At 32.3% G+C, this 20,059-nt stretch overlaps 1 long non-coding RNA gene and 1 pseudogene across 1 annotated transcript; one reads left to right on the top strand and one right to left on the bottom strand.

The window, feature by feature from the left end:
* The first annotated feature begins 10,326 nt into the window (after positions 1-10,326).
* LOC128036006 (uncharacterized) lies at positions 10,327-14,174 on the top strand. The gene is made up of 2 exons (XR_008192763.1): positions 10,327-11,530; positions 13,652-14,174. It is a non-coding gene; the product is annotated as an uncharacterized LOC128036006 (long non-coding RNA).
* A 3,719-nt stretch (positions 14,175-17,893) lies between these two features.
* LOC105782134 (CBL-interacting serine/threonine-protein kinase 6-like) lies at positions 17,894-19,822 on the bottom strand (annotated as a pseudogene).
* Positions 19,823-20,059: the final 237 nt, after the last annotated feature.

The following is a 20,059-nucleotide window of genomic DNA, read 5'->3' as shown; positions in this document are numbered from 1 at the left end:
AAACTGAAGATGGAATCCCAAATTAGTAATTGTAGCGTCTTCTCCTCGTTTTCAGCCTTGGAGCTTCTGGGAAAGTTGGAACCTTGAAAGCGTGGGTAGCTGAAAGAAAGAAAGGAGACGAGAGGAAAGGGAAAATTAAAACAAAACAATTAGTTGCGAGACCAGAAAACAGTAACGCATGAAGAAAAAGAACGAACTACTCGAACTTACCGTTGGTTGCGGCACCGGAGACGGACGGAGAATGTGATGCAGCACAGGAGACGGCAGAGTAGCAGGTGGTCGGGTTTGCGAAGCTGTTAGGGATTAGGGGAAATTTTAGGGATTTGGGGGAGAATGAGTCTTTGGGGGATATTAGAATCGGGTGTAAAATTTGGTGAGAAGGATGGAAAAAAACGACGCCGTTTACATCTAAAAATTTAACCATTTGCGGCATTTGAATATAAGCGCCACTAACTATAAGTCAAAACGCAGTCGTTTCATCAAGAAATAGCTCAAACCTGTGGCGTTTTTGAATAAACGCCACTAAAAATACAACCAAACGGCATCGCATCAATCAATGTTAAAACATTTTTGCGGCGTTTTAAGCAAAGCGCCACTAACTATAAGTCAAAACGCAGTCGCTTCATCAACACTTACCTCAAACCCGCGGCATTTTCGAAAAAATGCCACTAATAACATTTACAAAATGGCAGCGTTTCTGTAAATGTTAGAACAATTTTGCGGCATTTTAAGTAAAGTGCCACTAACTATAAGTTCAAACGAAGTCGTTTCCCCAACAGCTAACTCAAGCTTGTGGCGTTTCCAGAAAAACGCCACTAATACCATAGACAAAACGACAACATTTCAATAAATATAATTACATTTTTGCGGCGATTCATGGAAAGCGCCACTAATAGCAATGTAAAACGGCGCAGTTTCATTAACTCCTAATACAACTTTGCGGCGTTTTTATAAAGCGCCACTAATAGAGAAGAACAAAACGGCGCCGTTCCACTTCCTAGTTACAGGACTTTGCGGCGTTTCTGTATAAGCGCCACTAATGCTGCTGCAAGTCCCACAGGAAACAACGTCGTTTTCTAACGTGAAAATACTTTTTTCCGGCGTTTTTAAATAAACGCCGCTAAAGCCTTTCATAGCAAAAAATATTTAAAATTTCAACAAAATTTAAAAATATTTATAATTTATTTTAAATTATATCTACGCTAACAACAGAATACAAATATACTAGCACGCGAGTTGTCAAATTAGTGTCATCCAAGATTGAAGTTAAATTGATCCAAAATTAAAACCAAAGTTATAAAATGAAAAATTAATAATAAAAAAGGAAAGAATAATACATTTTAAAAAAAATAAATTGGCGTTTTAAAAATAAATCCATCAATCTATTTGTATGTTGAATAAATATAAATATTTATGTATGCAATATATAAATAAAAATGATGTTAATTATATCAATAATTGTCTTATTATTTTACAAGATTTCGATCAAATTAAAGTTCATGTACGTATACAATTTAACAATATTAAATCATTCTTAATGTACCATTTTGGGATTTAACCCATTTTCATATATATTTATATATATATATATATATTAAAATGATAATTTATATTTATCTTATTTAGATTTATATTCTAAAAAATCCAAAATTAAACCCTAAACCCGTGACCTGTAACCCAAAAGCTACAAACAACAACAACCAAACCCCAAAATCTAACCCCCACTATACCATAAACATGCTTAAATCATAAATTCTAAACATTAAACCCCAAACCATCAAACCCCAAACCCTAAAAGTCAAAACCAAAAATCCCAAACTGTAATATTCCTAAACCATATTTTTGGGAATTTGTGTGGCCAATGTTATTATAGTACAAAACATATATTTTATATCCATATATTGAATTGCATGAATCTTTAGTAAAATCTAAATGTTCTTCAATTTTTAAACGTACAGTATCCTTAAACCCTAAACCCAAACTCTAACACATAAACTATTAACCCAAAATAATAAACATTAAACTGTAATCTCTAAAACTCTAAACCATAGACATTAAATTATATGTTCTATAACGTAAACCCTAAAATTTTGCAGCGCCACTAAAGTTCCCAATAGGCCTAACCCTAACTTAACTTCTAACCCTTAACCCCAAACCACTAACCCCTAACTACTAATCCCTAAACCTTATTTAATATATAAATTAAAAAATATTAATTAATCAAAACCCTAAACCCGAATCCCTAACCCTTAAACCTTATTTCATAAAAATTAAAACACACTAATTAATCTAAACCCTAAAGCCTAACCTGACACCGAATCCATAAACCTTAAATCCCTAACTCTTAATCTCTAACCCTAAACCACAACCCTTAAACCAGAATTCCTAATCCATAATCCCTAATTCCATAATCTATAAACGTTAAAATTGTAACTCTTAACCGGCCTTAAATCCTAAATTAACCATATGCCCTAAACCATATATATTAAACCCTAAACTATAATGATAATTAATTAAATATTTTAAAATTAATACTATCGTATCTTTTACAATTATATATGAAATTATTTAATATATAAATTAAAAATCAATCAGTCATGTACCTAAAAATTTTTAAAATTGTTTTAAATAGTATTATTTTAATTTTTTCATTTTTAACAAATATTCAATTAAAAATAAATTGAATTTTAATTAATATAAATAAGCAAATTAAATAACATTGATCAATGTTGTCCAAATTTTGGGGATGTTGAAACTATAGACCATGTTATTTTATGGTGCCCGAATGCTGCTATTGTTTGGAGCAACGTAGGAGTTAACATTTTGCATAACTCTTTTGCTTATTTCATTTATTATTCTATGCACCTCCATGATTTTTCCTCTTCGAGATTACATTCTTGCTTTAGTTTGGAGTATTTGTGGAACCTTAGATGTTGGAAGAATGTGATTTCTCAACCTGATCAAATCATTTCTTTTGCACACAGATTCCTACACGATTGGTGGGCTGCTAGAGAGGTTTTCCAATGTGTTTCATCACTGCAGCCAATCTTCCATCCTAACAAAGCACAATACTATTTCTTAGGCCTCTTTGACTGAGTATTCTACTTTAGATAAGTCTGTTAATATTTTGTTATTCATTCAAATAGGTTGTTAAGCTTTACTAGATAAGTCAGGATCACATTTGTAATCTGTATATATATTCCATACTCTATCAAACGTAAAGATAAGCTTTTCACTCCATTCAATTACTTATCTCTTTACATCCCTTCCTCGACGTTGGCAGAGACCTTCTGATATTTGGGTTAAATGCAATGTCGATTAGGGGTGTGCATAATTCGGGTAAAACCAAAAAAATTCGGTTAACCGACCGATTAACCGAATTCGGTCGGTTAACCGAATTTTTTCGGTCGGGGGTCGGTTAATTTTTTTTATAATTTTTCGGTTAACGGTTAATTCAGTTCGAAACCGGTCGGTTAACCAAATTTTTTCGGTTAACCAAAAAAATTAATAAATAAAATTATCCAACCCAACCCAATTACAAACCCAATAAAACTAAAACTAAAGTCTACCCAATTACCAACCCAATAAAAATAAAACTAAAGTCTAACTCTAAGTATCTACCCAATTACACATGTTTTTTTTTTAGGTTTAATGCAAATGGAGATTTTTGGAGAGAAGAAATGGATATAAATGGAGAATATTAAAGACTTACATTTCAATTATGTGTTAATTTCAAGAATTATGTAATGTTTTTAATTATGTAGTGATTCAAAGACTTATGTAATGTTTTTAATTATGTAGTGATTTAATTCGGTTAATTCTGTTAATTTGGTTAGTTTTTAACTAAAAATAAAAACCATACAATTTTCGGTTAATTCGGTTAACCGACCTAATTAACCGAAAAAATTTCAGTTTGGTTAATGTTTTTTTTATAAAAAATTTTGTTCGGTTAACTGTTAAAAATTTTGGAAGGTCGATTAATTCGGTTATAGCTATTTCGGGTCGGTTAACCGAATGCACACCCTAATGTCGATCCTGTTGTGTCACAGGACCATGGATATATTGGACTTGCTGCTATTATTCGTAACAAGCATGGTGAGTATGTCACTAAGTGTTCTGACAACTCCATCAAACATCTTATCTTTAATTGTTCCAACACCTACAATTCTACATGAAGCATTATTTCCCATCAAAACAACACCTTCAGACACTGTTTCGTAAGTGTAAATCAATCCCGATTGGGACTCATGTGGAATGTGCAGCCCGAATTAATGATCCACTCCTCGCTCACTTTAGAATTATTGACAGAAGCGACTAGAAGTTCACCATCGCTATAGTCTTCTACAACATTAGCTTTACCGGAATTTTTTGGTTGTTTTCCATTTTGATTCGTAGCCTCCCTTTTGATCTTGTTCAGTAGCTTATGACACTCAAATTTAATGTGTCATTTCTTCTTGTAGAAGTTACAAGTTTTACCTTTGTTTGAATACTTCGATCTACCCTTAGATTTACCACGAGGATTTTGTTCCTGTGTCCTTCCACAATCATCATCAGCATTCCGATCTTGTCTTCCATGAACAATGAGACCCTCTCTCTGAGAGTAGGTTTTAACCACAAGATACTTCATCTTATCATACGAGGTTAAAGAATCATAAACCTTATCAATTGTGAGAGACTCGCGGCTATATAAAATTGTATCTCTAAAGGTTGAATAAGACGGGGGAAATAGAATCAACCCTAGATCTTCCTTACTATACTGAACCTTCATGGCCTCCAAGTTTGAGAGAATTTCTTTAAACACTGTTAAGTGTTCGTGCACAGATGCACCTTCCTCCAAACGACGAGCATAAAGACGTTGCTTCATATGTAGCTTGCTAGTTAGAGTTTTCGACATACATATTTATTCCAACCTCTTCCATAATCTAGTAGCGGTCTTCTCCTTCATCACATCCTGTAAAATTTCGTTAGACAAATGCAGATGTAACTGTTGTACAAGCCCAAATATGCCCGAGCCCAAACCAATAAACAAACCCAATAACACCCTAACCCAATAACCAAATTATAGGCCCATTTCCTGACCCAAATCAGCCCCAAAAATGGAAAACCCTAGCAGCTTTTCCTTGCACCGCTCCAAAGAAGGTCTCCAACACCTCTAGCAGATCCGATCAACAGATGTTGCGGAACCACCCTTTTTCCCCACGCCTGCACTCCATTTAACTCCTCGCAATCGTGGACTCAAAGAGTTCGATTGAGATAAAACAAAAAAAATAACAATTAGCAGACTTTATTTGTTTTTTCTTTTCGACTTTGCGGGCTATAAAAGCCGATTAAAATCTGTAACATCGGGGGAGATTTTTGGGAAGAATCAATAAAAAAAGATTCAATATCAACAAACAAATTTTCTTTTCCGAATACAAAAGGTGTTTTTTCATTTTCTCAGCATTTTGAGTTTCGTTTTGTTTTTTTTTTCTTTTAGCCTTTTTTATTGTTTTATTTTTCATTGAAAATAAAAAGAAAGGAGGAAGAAACTTACCTGGTCACCGGAGTCGACGGGCCGGCGTCTTCTCCATCGACGGAGGCCGTGGGCTCAATGGCGGCCAAAGGGTTAAGAAAACCCTAAAAGAAGCAGTTTCTGCTTCAAAGGGAAAGGCAAAATATTTCCCTAAATTTGTTTTTTTTTAAACTTAAAACAGAGCAGAGCAAGGATGGCGCTGGTTATTTGGGGTTCACGATATCAACCTTAAATGGGATAATTGCAAATAAGTCCTTCCCTTTGCGCCATGTTTTATTAAGCCGTTATATCTTTTTAATTTGGCCCGAATGTTTTTTCCTCGTTTCAAATCGGTCCCCATTGTGGCGCAGTGTTTTAGAGGGGCGGATTATTTCTATTTTGGCCCTCCCAAATTCGCGTGTTGCAAATCAGTCCTCTGTCTGATTTTAATTTCATTTATTTTTATCACTATTATTGCATCATTTGTTATATTATTTATATGCATTTTATAATATATATATATATATATATATATATATATATATTTAACGCTTATAAAATGCATGCAAACATTTTGTACATGCAAACATTTTTAATACGTATATATATTTACACATTTTAGTTTCATTTTTTTACAATATATAGACATACAGGAGGTTTTTATTTGTTTTTTTCATTTTTTAAATATATATTTAAATGTATATATACACATTTTAAATACACGTGTGTTTCCTATATTTTGTGATTCAGGATACGCATTTTTATAAATATATATATATACATTTTTTCATACTTTTGAATCATTTTATTATTTTATTTATATATTTTATTATTTTATATGTATACCTTTTTCTTCTCTCCGTAAATATATACATATGCATTTTTTTTACTTTTGTTTTATTTTTAATACATGTTTTTTTTGTTTGTTTTATTGGATATATTTTATTCCTTCTATTTGCATGTATACCTATGTGTTTTATATATGCATTAACATTTTATCATGTTTTTTTTTATATATTTTGATTTCATCAAAGCATTAAAATCATCATATTTTATAAATTTTCAAAATATTTGGCATTCGTGATTCTCGAAGAAGATTGTGTCCTAACTTACTGGATCGCGATTATTTTTCGATGAATTTAGAAATCCGAGTATTCGTTTTGCAATAAATTCTCAAATTTCAAATAAAGCTTATTCTCGGGGATTTAAAATGTTGGGTCCTAACTTATTGGTCCTGATATTTTGACTTCTCGAAATAAGGATTTCCAGAAACAAAAGGCAATATTCGGGTATTTTGAAGATTTAAAAACATTGTGCCCTAACTCACTGGGTGTGGTGTTTTATTTCTTTGAAATAAGAATGTCTTATTATTTTGATTCATTCATGAAATAAAAAGTTCCCTTTTTAAAATCTTTTCAAATTTTCGACACCGAGGCATTAAAAAAAATCAATTTGGTACCAAATTTGGGTGTTGCGAGGGTGCTAATCCTTCCTCGTGCGTAACTGACTCCCGAACTTGTTTTCTCAAATTTCGCAGACCAAAATTATTTTTTTTAAGGTGGGCCGATCACACCTTAATAAAGGATCGGTGGCGACTCCAGTTTTTATTTTTTTAAGTCGACAACTAAAATTTTTGTTTTCAAAAAATGGTTTCGACAACTGTGTTAACGTCTTTCTATCCTTGCGCTTCTTTTCTTCCTCCGTCAATGTTAAAGGCATGTTATCTACCCCTAACAAGGCTTCCTGTAAGTCCATCTGTGCAAGAACTGCCTGCATCTTTATCTGCCATAACGCGAATCTGGTGTTGCGATCCAACAACGGAATTTCATACTTCAAACACACCATTACTGTGATTGAGATGAACAACCCGGAAGCTTAGATACCAATTTGTAAAAAATAGAACTTCGGTAATGACAATCTATCGCAACGAAAAAGAGAGAAAAATAAAGAACACAAATTTTACATGGAAACCCTTTCGAGAAAAAAACTACGGGCAGAGGAGAAGATAATTCACTATGTCGAATTCGAATTAATAACAAGAGAGTAGACTATATCTATTTATAGGCTTGTAAAACCATATTCTAATAGAAGTGTAGTAAGATTGAAACACCTTATTCTAACCAATATCAAATAGATGGAGTTTAATAAGGTTTAAAAAATCTTATTCTAGAATAAAATAAAATAAGTATAGTTCTATAGGATTTTACTTTTATTTTATTTTACCACTATATTTTATTTAAATAAGGATTCGGGTCACTCAATTCTAATAGGACCTGCTAAAAAATAAACAAATAAATTAAGAGAGTTTTGAAATGTTTAGAAACTAAATAATTGAAACAACATAATTAATTAATTAAATAAATTAGAAATTAAATTCGCATTTTGTAATCAAAGATAATAAGTCTTAGCCCTAGACTCGGTGGATTTTGGATTTTTAAATCGATCCTTGATAATTAATTTTCTCCTCCAAACAATAAGTTGGTTATAGCATATAAGAACGTCCTAACCACCAATTCTTCCTCTCGTAGTTGGTCCCGATACGACTTTCAAACCAACCCTTACCGATTATCTAACCGAGATACACGTGTTTCTGATTCAAGATTCTGGCAACCTTGCACTCTGAAGAACCCAACTTGAATTAACGGCCTCAACCGCGTGAGTCGTTTAAACTCGATCACTTCTTCCTTGATTTGTTCTCGGAGATCCGAATACAGCACGGTCGACTCGTTTCTCCAACTGTCAGCAAACACGACTCCAATCCAATGTGCGCTTTTTAGCTTGAAATTGAGTTAACTTTAAGGGATGAGTTGTCAATCCCGATACTTAGGAAAAATGTGAATACCAATTGGAATGATTTTTTGTATGGATACATATATCACGATTCTCGACCAGAAAGAACATTAGCCTAAAACTAAGATGGAATTTAGTAAAACATGAATTTAATCATGCTTCATAGGTTTTGAAAGGTGATTTGATGATAATGGAGGAAATTGGGAAGGGAAAGAGTTTGAAAGGTAATTGGACAAATTTTGGTAAAGGACAAAGATTAAAACATAAAAGCACTAATTCAGCAGGGATCAATTCAAAAATTTACCGAATTAAGCACAAAAAGTCAAGCAAATTAACATGTTATCACTATGCGTTAATGAATTGCTTAAATAGCATTTTCTAGCTCACTTCTTTCAATAGATTTACCGAGATACTAATAAAGTGACTTAGGCTTAGTTTGGATGGGCGGTGTGTTTAGCTCCGGTGAGGTGAAAAACAGCGGTGACGGTGAGATTAGTTATTGTAGTAGTGAGATTGGATACTGTAGCGGTGAGATTAGAAACATATGTGGAGTATGTGTTTGGATTCAAATGCAGCTGTGGCGGTGAAGTAAGAATAGAAAATAACTTTTAAGGACATCAAATTAGAATTGATATATATCAAAAGTTTTTTAAATTATTTTACTTTTATAAAATTATTAAAGTATGTGAATTTATAAATTCATTTAATAAAATATTAAAATGTATCTTTTGATATTTTATTTATTATCCTATAAATTATTCTTATTTGTATTTATTTAAATGATAGTTATAACCTTAAAACACCTTAATTGTTATTTACTTATTATCCTATAAATTATAATATTTATTAATTTATTATATAATATAAGTATTTATCCAACCTAATATAGAGATAAATTGCTTGGGCTTTTCAAATATTAAAAGGGAAAGAAAAGGTTAAAAAAAATAGAAAGGGCCATGGGTAAAATTAGAAAAAAGGCCTGCGTTAAGTGCACTGAAGCAAAAAGCATCAGTGAGCAACTGGAGGTGCAGCACAGTGAGAAATAGTTCAGTGGGTGCAGGTAGTATCTAAACACCTCATCAGTGCGATTGAACTAAAAAAGTGGTTCAAACACAATGGAGCTAACTGGTCATCCAAAGGAAGCCTTAGTTAAAACAATTTTATTATAATGCTGTTTGAGATTTTTCACCTTATTTCATTTATGATTATTTACGCTTATGATAAGTTATTTTTTGTTATTTCTAAAATAAAGAGAACTAGGTCCGAGTGTATTGGGGAGGCTTGATGATTGGGGTTTTAATTTTGCCTTTGCTTTTATTTGTTTTTTTCTTATTTTGTCTTTATATTATCTACTGAATCCCTTAAAAAAAAGTAGTAAGTTATTTACTTTTTAAAAGATTAAAATGTGTTGACAGTACCTATATTTTTATAGAATTTGAGATTTAATTGGTTCTTTTATTTTAGAAGTTTAAAATTTAATATTTTTATTTTTTCGATTTAAAAATCTTAATCTAATCATTACTTTCATTAGTAGTTTCTATTAGATTTGTTCATTAACATTTTTATTTTTATCTATCATATGCCACGTTATATAAAGGCACCCTAATCAAAATATTAAGTTGACAAATTTTAATGAAAAATACTTACAATTTTAATAATTAGACTGAGATTAAAAAAAATAGGACTTAATTTTTAAAATTTAAAGTATATGAATTAAATTTTAATTTTTGTCAAAGTACAGGGACTAACATCTGATTTTAACCCTTTTAAAAAAAAAAAAACAAAACATCTGTCAAAACACTAAAACGAGGAGATGGTTTTCCTTTTTTTGTAGCGTGCCTTAGATTTCATTGTGGCAAAAATGGGGAAAGAATAGGGAGGAATTTTTTGGCTTACGTGTCGAGTAATGGTTTGAAAAGCGATTTAGTAAAATAAATGGACAAATTTCATTGGATATCCCTTTTGACGTCTTCCAAACCTGAAACGGTACTATATTATTATTAACTCTGTACTTTACCTTTTTATTTATTGTTGGGTAAAATAAGAAGTGCAATGAAAGGCAAAAGTGAGTGGCATTGCCAGTTACATGAGCTGTTGTAGCTATAGCTGGGACTGGATAAATCTCAAGATAAAAAAAGAAAAAGGTTGTGGGTTTGATTTTGTATGCATTAATATGATGCAATTAAAGCTTTTTCCTTTTATAGGAGGGTCTCCGGGGGGCGGGGGGAGGAGAGTGATCCATTGGTTAAACAGGAAACCCTAACTCTGCCTTATCTTAAAATGGTTTCCCAGATCTGTATTTGAAGGAGCAAGATATAATGAGGGTTGGTTGGTTTCTACGGTCTCAATGGTAATTTAGCAAATGATGGTAAGGAATGGATGATGTCTTGTGTTGAAGAAGAAGAAGAAGAAGAAGAAGAAGAAGAAGAGGGCCAATGAGAAAAAAGAGAGATTGACAGAAGAGAGTGAGCACTCACAGGCAATTGTATGCAAAAGGCATACCTTTATCCGTGGTTGCTTACTTCTCTTCTGTCGGCTATTTTATTCTTCTTCATCATTATCTTCTTCTTCTTCTTCTTCTTCTTCTTCTTCTTCTTCCTGCATGTCAATTATCAAAGACCCTTTCGTTTGTTTTTGATATGTGTCGGGTTATAATAATATCGATAAACTGTACTATTATTTTCCTCTGCCTTTTAGTATTCCAATTTCGAGTGTGTGTTTTTTTCTTGGGAATATTTAAAATAACGAGAAGAAGTCCTTCAATGGAAGCTTTGAAGTAAAGCGTGACTTTTTATGGTCCTTTCTGTTTGAAGAGAGGACGAAAAATGCTACTTAGAACATATAGTACGCCTACGTACTGTTCTTGTTTTTAACGAAAAACCAGGGATGTAAATAGCGGTCGATCGGGTAGCGGAATAGCGGCCGCAATATAGCCGTACTGGCGCCCTCCAAAACCGCTGCTGCTGAAAATAGCGGTGTGAAGCGGAGTCACACCAGTAGCGGTGGACCGCGGCCGCAATTTTAACGGTTAACGGCCAATTGCGGCAATAACGGGCCGCTATTCCCGTTGATATCTATTTTTTTACTTTGTTATTAGTTATTAGTTGTGTGAATTTTAAAAAAATTCACGAACGCAATTTAAATCCCTGCGAAAAACATAACCGGTATCTTCGTATTTTTATTCATTTTCCCTTTATTTAAAACTCCTCTTCCTATATATTCATGCTTTCTTGGAGGCGGCCATGCAAGGTAAATCTGGCTCTGATTTTTTGGGTTTTTTTTTTTTGCTTGTTTTCTTTCTGCTTGTCTTGTTTGCTTAGAGTAAAATATGATAGTTTCTCAGCTGAATCTTTCTAACTATATTTGGGATTGTCAAGGGTTTGGATCTGCTGATGTTTTAGCTAAAGGAATGTCACCGTTTTTCTTATTTTTCTGTATAAATCTGCACTTTTTTCTTTTCCATCATTGACTATATGTATGGCAGCAGGAAATTTCCAAATGCAGGTTAGTATATAGATTCACTCAGCGGATTATGTTCGATTTTTATGGTATCTGGTATAATATTAGTCTCTTAAATTTGTGGTAAGTGCAATTTTTTGCATACTGCACCTTGTTTGCCATTAAACTGGTTATGTCATCTAGGTAACCATTTTCAATTTCCTTCAAGCTTGTTTCTTCTTTCAAATTTTATGTGATATTAGTTTAGAGATTAGTCTTAAATGTAGGGAAAGAAGTAATTTCCCTATGCTGGTTTCAACTTTTTTCAGTCACTAAGATCCACAGCAATTAGTGCGTAAATGGTTAGCAACCCATAACGGTTAAGGTCACATCCCTGAATTACGTATGGTATATGATATCCTTGAGTTTGAATGACGGCATATACTTTGTTTGCAACATTTTATATAGCATATAATATCATGATTTTGAAACAAGCGAACACGAACACATTGATATTGATGACCATGCTATGTGACTTTGTCTTGAACTTGACCTATTTGTATAGATATATGGTTATATGCATATATACTAATGAGTATATGCCCCTTTATATTGGGGCAGATCTTGAAGTTTTCATTTAAATATTCATGAATATCTTAATGATTCAACTTTTAAATTTAGGGAGAGTAGGTTATGTATTCAAGAAATTGAAAATTTGTCTTGTAAAAGGGTGAGATATTATATATTTTATAATCAAATATGATTGAAATTTGCTAGTGTATCTTAGTTTCAATATGTGAGAAGGCTAGAATGAGATGAAATACATCTTATTTTTAATTTTATACATTTCCTGTCTCCTACCTCGGACTTGGAAAATTTTAAGTTGTGAAAGCTAGAGAGGGATTCGGAAAAGTTCCCTTAAGAGTAAAACTACCAATGATAGAATCCCTCACTATAGTTGGTAACTTTTGCTCTTAGTTGATGGCGAAATGATATTTCTTGTGGCTGCATTTATGTTTCTGTCTAAGCTTTTGAAAACCATATTTTAGTGCATGGAGTGAATCCTTTGCATTTTAGTCAATAATTCCTACATTTGATTAGTGATTATTGTTTTTCAGTCTCTTGCACACTAGATTTAAAATCATAAAAGAATGGGTAATACGGATAGTGATTAAGACAATCTCGTAGTCAGTTGATTATATTCTAATCTTGCATAGCTTGAGTTGATTTAAGACTAAAAGTAAAAAGTGGGATTTGAGGTCTTTTATGTTTGAAGAAGGGTTAAGAATAGGGATATACAGTAGAAATTGATAGTCTATTAACTTGAGAAATTCTAGGTGAATCCCAATTCTTCTACGAAAACTTTATCGTCATTTTAGGTCTTTCTATGCATAAATGTGGTAGGTGTTCATTACTTTCATCTTCCCCTTCTGGCCAATCATACTTATTTGTATTCTGACACATTCAAAGGGGTAAAGCTGAAAATGAAAATTCCATGTTATGATTCGGAGGCTACTATGTTTGCATAAGACCTTGGAGAAATAGTGGAAACTACATGATGGTGTAAGTTTGTAAACTTACATTTGCTTCTGTTCTTGTTTAGTTTTATATTCGTATTCGCCGCCTCCTCTCATTTTTTATGCTCTGAGTAACAGGCATTCCTCAGGTAAATTACTCACCTCGAGAATTTGATCTTCTTTAATGTTTCCACGTTGTGGACATGCTTTTGATCGACATGGTTAATATTCAATGAAATTTTCTTAATTAATTGAACTTACAGTATAGCTAGATACGGTATTCAGTCAGTTTTATTTCTCAAAGTTACCAAAATTCGGGTTATATAAGTTTGCTTTTGTTTTGATTTTGGTATTAGTACTTTTCCTTTTTGCATTGCAGTTTTAAAACTTGTAATCATAATGTTGTGTTCCTTAGAATCATGGAAGGAGAAGGAAATCTCCGATATGAATTTGAGTAACTCAAAACTCTCATGGAAGCATCTCAGTTGTCCATCCTCAACTTGAAGGAACGCGAAGTTAATGCCGGAATTTGCATGCTGCAACATCACTACTGAAAAACAGGCAAGATAAAAATAAACCCGACATGGGTAAGGCATTTGATCATGTCTCGTTTGTTCTGCGGATGGAAACGAGAATGAACATGTCGACCCTTGGAGTAAGTTTACAAAGGCTGTTGGAATAGCAACCTGAATTATTAGGAGAAGAAGATGAAGGTAGTATAAGATTGTAGATTGGAGTAAATTACAGAGAGTAATTGTAATTAAATAATGTCCTTGCTTCAATTCACATGAATAAATGTGTCTCAAGCCACTATATATTGGTTTTTTAAAATAAAATTAGGAAGAATTTCTCGGCTTTGAACCCCATGTAATGCCTGGTTAGGGTGTTTATCGTCCCAACTGTGGTCTGGGTTTGAGTCACACTAGTTATATTTATTACTCGGGTTTTGTCCTGTTATTGTATTTCACTAAAAAAAAATTTTCTTAGCTTTATTTATATTTTAATTTAGCATTATTTTGCGGGAATAATTTAGTATTTTTAGAATCTTTATATTTTCATATATATATATATGAATTACATTATTAAATTGATTACAAGTCTGATAATTGTTTCATAAAATATGACGAACTGGTGTTGTAATTCGAATTTAAAGTTAAATTTTTATTGAAATAATATTTTAATTAAATTTTATTATTTTATTTCAATTAGGAATAAAATTAATTTTATTAAAATTCAATATAAGAAGCTCTTATAAAAAGTGTATTCATAATATGTGGATGCTTCAATTACAAATGAAAAGTTGTTATAGAGGATAAAAATAAAACATAAAAATCGGTTCTATAACAAACTTAATTGCTATAATGAAATATTACTAAAAATGCGACTATTGTAAAAAAGGCTGACTGTATGAAGCTATACCAAGTCACCAACTCAATTTAGAGAAGTTTAAAATTCCATTTTTTTTAACTAACAATAAATATTATTATGTAAAAAATTATAATACTAAGACTAAACCCTTGTCTTGATTTGAACGGAGCGGCTAAAACTTTTATCTGATACCCATTTGACACGGTTTTCGAACTGTTACCTCCGTTCCCTATCCATAATATTGTACATAAAAAAAAAGGAGTAAACCCTTAACCCTTAAAAGCTATAAAAGCCTCAACCACTACTCTAAGTTGATATAACTCATTTAATATTAATGATAAAATTATAAATATATTTGTTTTTAAAAAATTTCTTTCTACCACATAATAACTATAATATAATCTAGTATATATAATAACTTTAAATGAATTGACTCAGTTCAAATCCATATAAACATAAAAATATTTCTTTTCAACATTTTCCGACTATTAAATTTTCTACCTGATTTAAATCTACATAGATGTAGAATTTAATTAATTTAATTTATTTTTCAAGTTTCTAATCGTGAAAAATAGATACCAAACATGTTTTCATTATTCAAAACAAGTTTTATTTCTATTTACCAAAAATGAATTGTTTTGAAAATATAAAAATAAAATCATTTTTAAATATGAACATAGAAAATATTTTAGGAATAAAATGTCTTTTAATTTTAATACAAACAACAGTAAATTATATTTAATTCACATTTTGATCACTTAATTTTAGAAAATTATAAAATAATTATTGAATTATTCGAAATTTCGTTCAACTTCAAAAAGTTGCAAAAATATCATTTAACTATTAAAAATTTTCATTTTAAATCACTAAGCTATTAAATCTTTAATGATGATTGATGTAGTCGTTATTAAATCATTGTTTATCATATATAATATGTATTAGCCATGTAATTTCAACATGACTTCAAAAACATATTGGTTGCAGTTTCTTATCCTTTAATGAATTAAACCTAACCTATTTTCTCCGATAATACTAAACTGAACTTAAGGATGTTCCTAGAAAAACCTAAAACACGATAATTTAAGTTAGGTTAATTCATTAAAGGATAAAAGAGGACGACCAAAATGTTTTTTCAAAAGTCACATTGAAGCCGTATCAACTATTCGTTAAAGATTTAACAATCCAATGGCTTAAATTAAAATTTTTGAATAGTTTAATAATTATTTTATTACTTTTTTTTAATTGAATCACCAATAACTTACTACTAATTCAACGATCTTGAGTATAATTTACCCTTAAAAAATGTTTGCTGATTTTTTTATGCCTTAGAAATTGTAAGTCTGTTTAGATAAGAGTGGAACAAAAGATTATAGATAGCCGATTAAAACTAAAAAATAGTTTGGCAATTAACCCTTATCAATTAAACAACCCTTAAGAGGCGCCACTGAGATCTAGTTTTGCCAACAGTCTTATAAATTAAAAAGACCCAACTCATTAGTAAATCCAACTGCATGATTCATTTAAATTAGACCACTCATTCCCATAACATAATTTGGTTGCTCTCTCAATCAAACTATGCTAATTTATTTTAATTATTAGTGTACTCTAATTGATTATATAGTATTTTAAATACCGAATTAGTGGCTTTTCTTAAAATGAAATTAAGAATAATATTTATAATTAACCTATTTTAACTTGTATAGAGTGCTAGTTAAAACTTTTATCTGATACCCAATTGACATAGATTCAAACATTGGTATCTCACTTTCACCCTATTATTGTATAAAAATTTAGACCCTAATTTAATTATATCTCCTAATAACCTAATAAAATATCTTTAAAAGAGAAATGGCAATATAAAATAATTCAAGTAAAATTGGTCTAAAATCAAAACTCCTCTCAAAGTTGGGCACCTTTTTGTAGGCCTAATTAATTTTCTCCTACAAAATTCACCCATATGATTTGCATTTTACACAAATTATTTGCTAAAAGTGAAAAAGAAAAGAAGAAGCATCAAGATTAGTAAGAATTATATCCAAAAGAGTATTAGAATACACACAATTTACAAACCTAGTAATTTATTTATTTTGAATTATATATTTATAAAAATTATATAAAAGTTTTAGAAAAATTTTATTTCCTTCTTCTCAAATAAATGCAATGTATGTTAGATTAATAAGTAAACTGATTTTTATTTATATTGATAAAAATTTAGATGGATGGTGAAATAATCAAATAGTAACACATAATATGTTACGTGTTTCTCATGTTAATATATAATGATTAATTTTTATTAGTATAAATAAATAATTTTTTAATAAAAAATAAATTCATGAATGGTTTAAAAAAATTGCTCCACGTTCATAAAACAGTGGATGGAAATTGACCGATCGAATGAATCAGTCCTGGTGGTAAAAATTTACAGAAAAAGTGACACGATAATAGACAAATGAAAGAGACACGAGCTTAACTGACTCAAACAGCTAGAGTGCTGCTGGACCCTTCTATAAACTAACCACAAGACCATTTCCCTTTAGGATCCGAGGCCACCTAAACCCTATAACTGTTAAGAACCACATACACAGTTGTCTGACTCACACTGTCTTTTTTAGCCAGTCGTCGGAATCAAAACCCTAAACGTGAAAGCTTGCTACCCCAAAATATCACTGTTGGCTTTTAAGATGACGAGGAGAGGGGACCCATAATTATCAGATTTGTGTAGATCATTAGCTAAATGGATAGTGAAATAAATGATGGAGACTTTTAAAGACGGCAGAAAAGACTTGTCTTTGGTGGAATAATTGTAGCCTTTAGGACAATAATTGAGACCAAAAATGGACTAACCTTAGCCATAAAATAATAAATGAAACGATATTTTACGTAAAAGCTTTTTCTTTTTCTACTAAGTTTCTACTTTATGGGCGGAAGTCGGCTGTGTATGAAGATATTAGTCATGAGGAGTGTTTTTCGGGTTTTTTAATAATCATATTATACCTTATAATTATATCTATTTTTTATAATATAATATCTAAAATTATTTATAATTTTTTTAATTCATAAATAAAATATATTTTAATATATTTAAACTCATATCCTCTCACAACTTAAAAAATAAGATCCACAATTTTCAAATTTTATTAGCTTTAGAGGTTGTAAATTTTGATACCGCAGTGTTATACGGATGGTGATGGGTGGAAGGTCCACTTGCACATACTAAAACAACATGAAAAGATTAGCATAATTTTGGATAACAATAAAAATTTTAGTCAAATGATTCGTACACAAATCCTACCGATCATAACACAAACAGTGAATTTGAATAAACAATTAGTTACATAGCGTTTAACTTACTTTTTATCTTACATTACAATATCGCTACAGTATTTAATCTCATCGCCATCACTATTTTTATATTACCCGCAAATAAACATACCGTTCATCCAAACTTATCCAAACTCACCTTAAGACATGATGAAAATTGATAAAATAAGAGTGATAACAACATAGCATCCTCTCTCTCATTTTTTTTCTTTTTCAATTTTCATGTAGATAATTAATAATCTAGAAACTTCCCGTCAAGCAACCGTCGGCTTCTCGGCTGGTGAAGTCCAGACGATGTCCTGAAGCGCCGGCCAGAGCTGTTTACTGCAAAACTGGTTGTATTCCAAGGTATCGCCGTTGTCTTTTTTAACTTCCACGACCAAAAACGATGGCGTCACTGCAAATATGTCAGCAGCAATAGCTAATTTTCCTTTCCTTCCACATTCTTGACCCTGTAACCTCACCTTTGACTCACTTTTCTTCACGTTGAACTTCACCGACTTGGCTACCTCTTCCAGCCTCGATATCACGCTGCTCGCCGGCCGAGTCGTGGCGAACCTAAGCTCCTCTTCTTCTCTCTTCTTCTCTTCAAACAAAGGTGACAAATCGAATCCCTGTGACAAAGAAATGATGTGGAAAGCGTTGAGAGTCTCGGGTTTTGATGATTTGTTGTCGCCATTGAAGGCTTCGAATTCTAGATCTTCTTTTGTTCTAACAGTTTTGGGTATGGATTTTTTGAACCAAGATGAATCCCTGATCTTTGATATGGTGATTCGAGAATTGGGGTTGGGATCTAATAGCTTAGTGATTAACCTACGAGCTTCAGAGGAAAACCATGGCGGACACTTGTAATCTCCTCTGTAAATCTTTCTGTACATTGCCACCAAATTATCATCTTGAAATGGTAAAAACCCAGCAAGAAGAACATATAGAATCACCCCACAAGACCAAATATCAGCTTAAGATCCATCGTATCCTTTTTTAGCAATAACTTCCGGCGCCACATACGCCGGCGTTCCACACGTTGTGTACAACAACCCATCTTGTTTCAAATGTTCCGAGAAAGCACTGAGTCCGAAATCAGTGACTTTCAAGTTCCCATCTTCGTCTAATAACAAATTCTCCGGCTTCAAATCACGGTGGTAAACACCACGGCTATGGCAGAAATCGACGGCGGAAACCAGTTGTTGGAAATAAACCCTGGCCAAATCTTCCTTGAGTCGACCTTGGACGACCTTAGAGAAGAGTTCACCGCCTCGGACGAGTTCCATGGCGAAGTAAATCTTGGATTTGCTCGCCATTACTTCGTGCAACTCGACTATGTTGGGATGCTTCACCATATTCATGACGGAAATCTCTCGCTGGATCTGTTCCATCATCCCGACTCTGATCACTTTTTCTTTGCCCACAACTTTCATGGCAACGCTCTTCCCCGTCGTAACATGCCGTGCATGGTAAACTTTGGCAAAAGTCCCGTGACCCAACATTCGACCAAGCTCGTATTTTCCATGAAGCAAAGCCGGATGATCGGTTTTACCTTTTTCCGCCATTTTTTTCATAAGCTCGAGCTATAAATAACTTTAAAAAGAAACAGAAGATTAAAACTAGCAAAAGATTGAGATAACAAAGTTCCTTCACCCTTTTTTTGTTACACTGTACGTGAACCGATCACCCGTCTTCGACGTGTTTCCGGTGACAATTCCGGCCGCCGATTGACCGCTTACCGTGGCCACAAAGCTCAGGCGTCGTCAACCATGCCCCTCTCATCTCTCTGCATTCCCTACTGGCCACTGGGATTTTCCTCCCTTTTTTTCACTTTTTCTTTTTAATGAAAGAGCTTTGCTCTGTTTCTAATATCGGGAGATACAAGTTGCTCTTTCTCTTTCTTGTACCAATACATACACGTTCTAATTTATAGAGACTTGAATAACTCATTTTATCTCTCGATTTGATCCAACGGTTATGATTGTAACCCACATGGCATTATATCTTGATCAAGTTATCGGTGGTTGAAGAATAGGATTGTGTCACGTGGACGATTTTACAATTTCACGGTGTTGATTGACTCTTGCCACTGAAGGAAAGTGATTATAGGGATGAGAACGAAAAATCTCTCCCCTTATTTATGCACTTC

The sequence above is a fragment of the Gossypium raimondii genome, chromosome 13 (genome assembly GCF_025698545.1).
Source record: "Gossypium raimondii isolate GPD5lz chromosome 13, ASM2569854v1, whole genome shotgun sequence".
Classification (NCBI taxonomy): domain Eukaryota; kingdom Viridiplantae; phylum Streptophyta; class Magnoliopsida; order Malvales; family Malvaceae; genus Gossypium; species Gossypium raimondii.
This window is presented reverse-complemented; position numbering and strand designations above follow the sequence as displayed.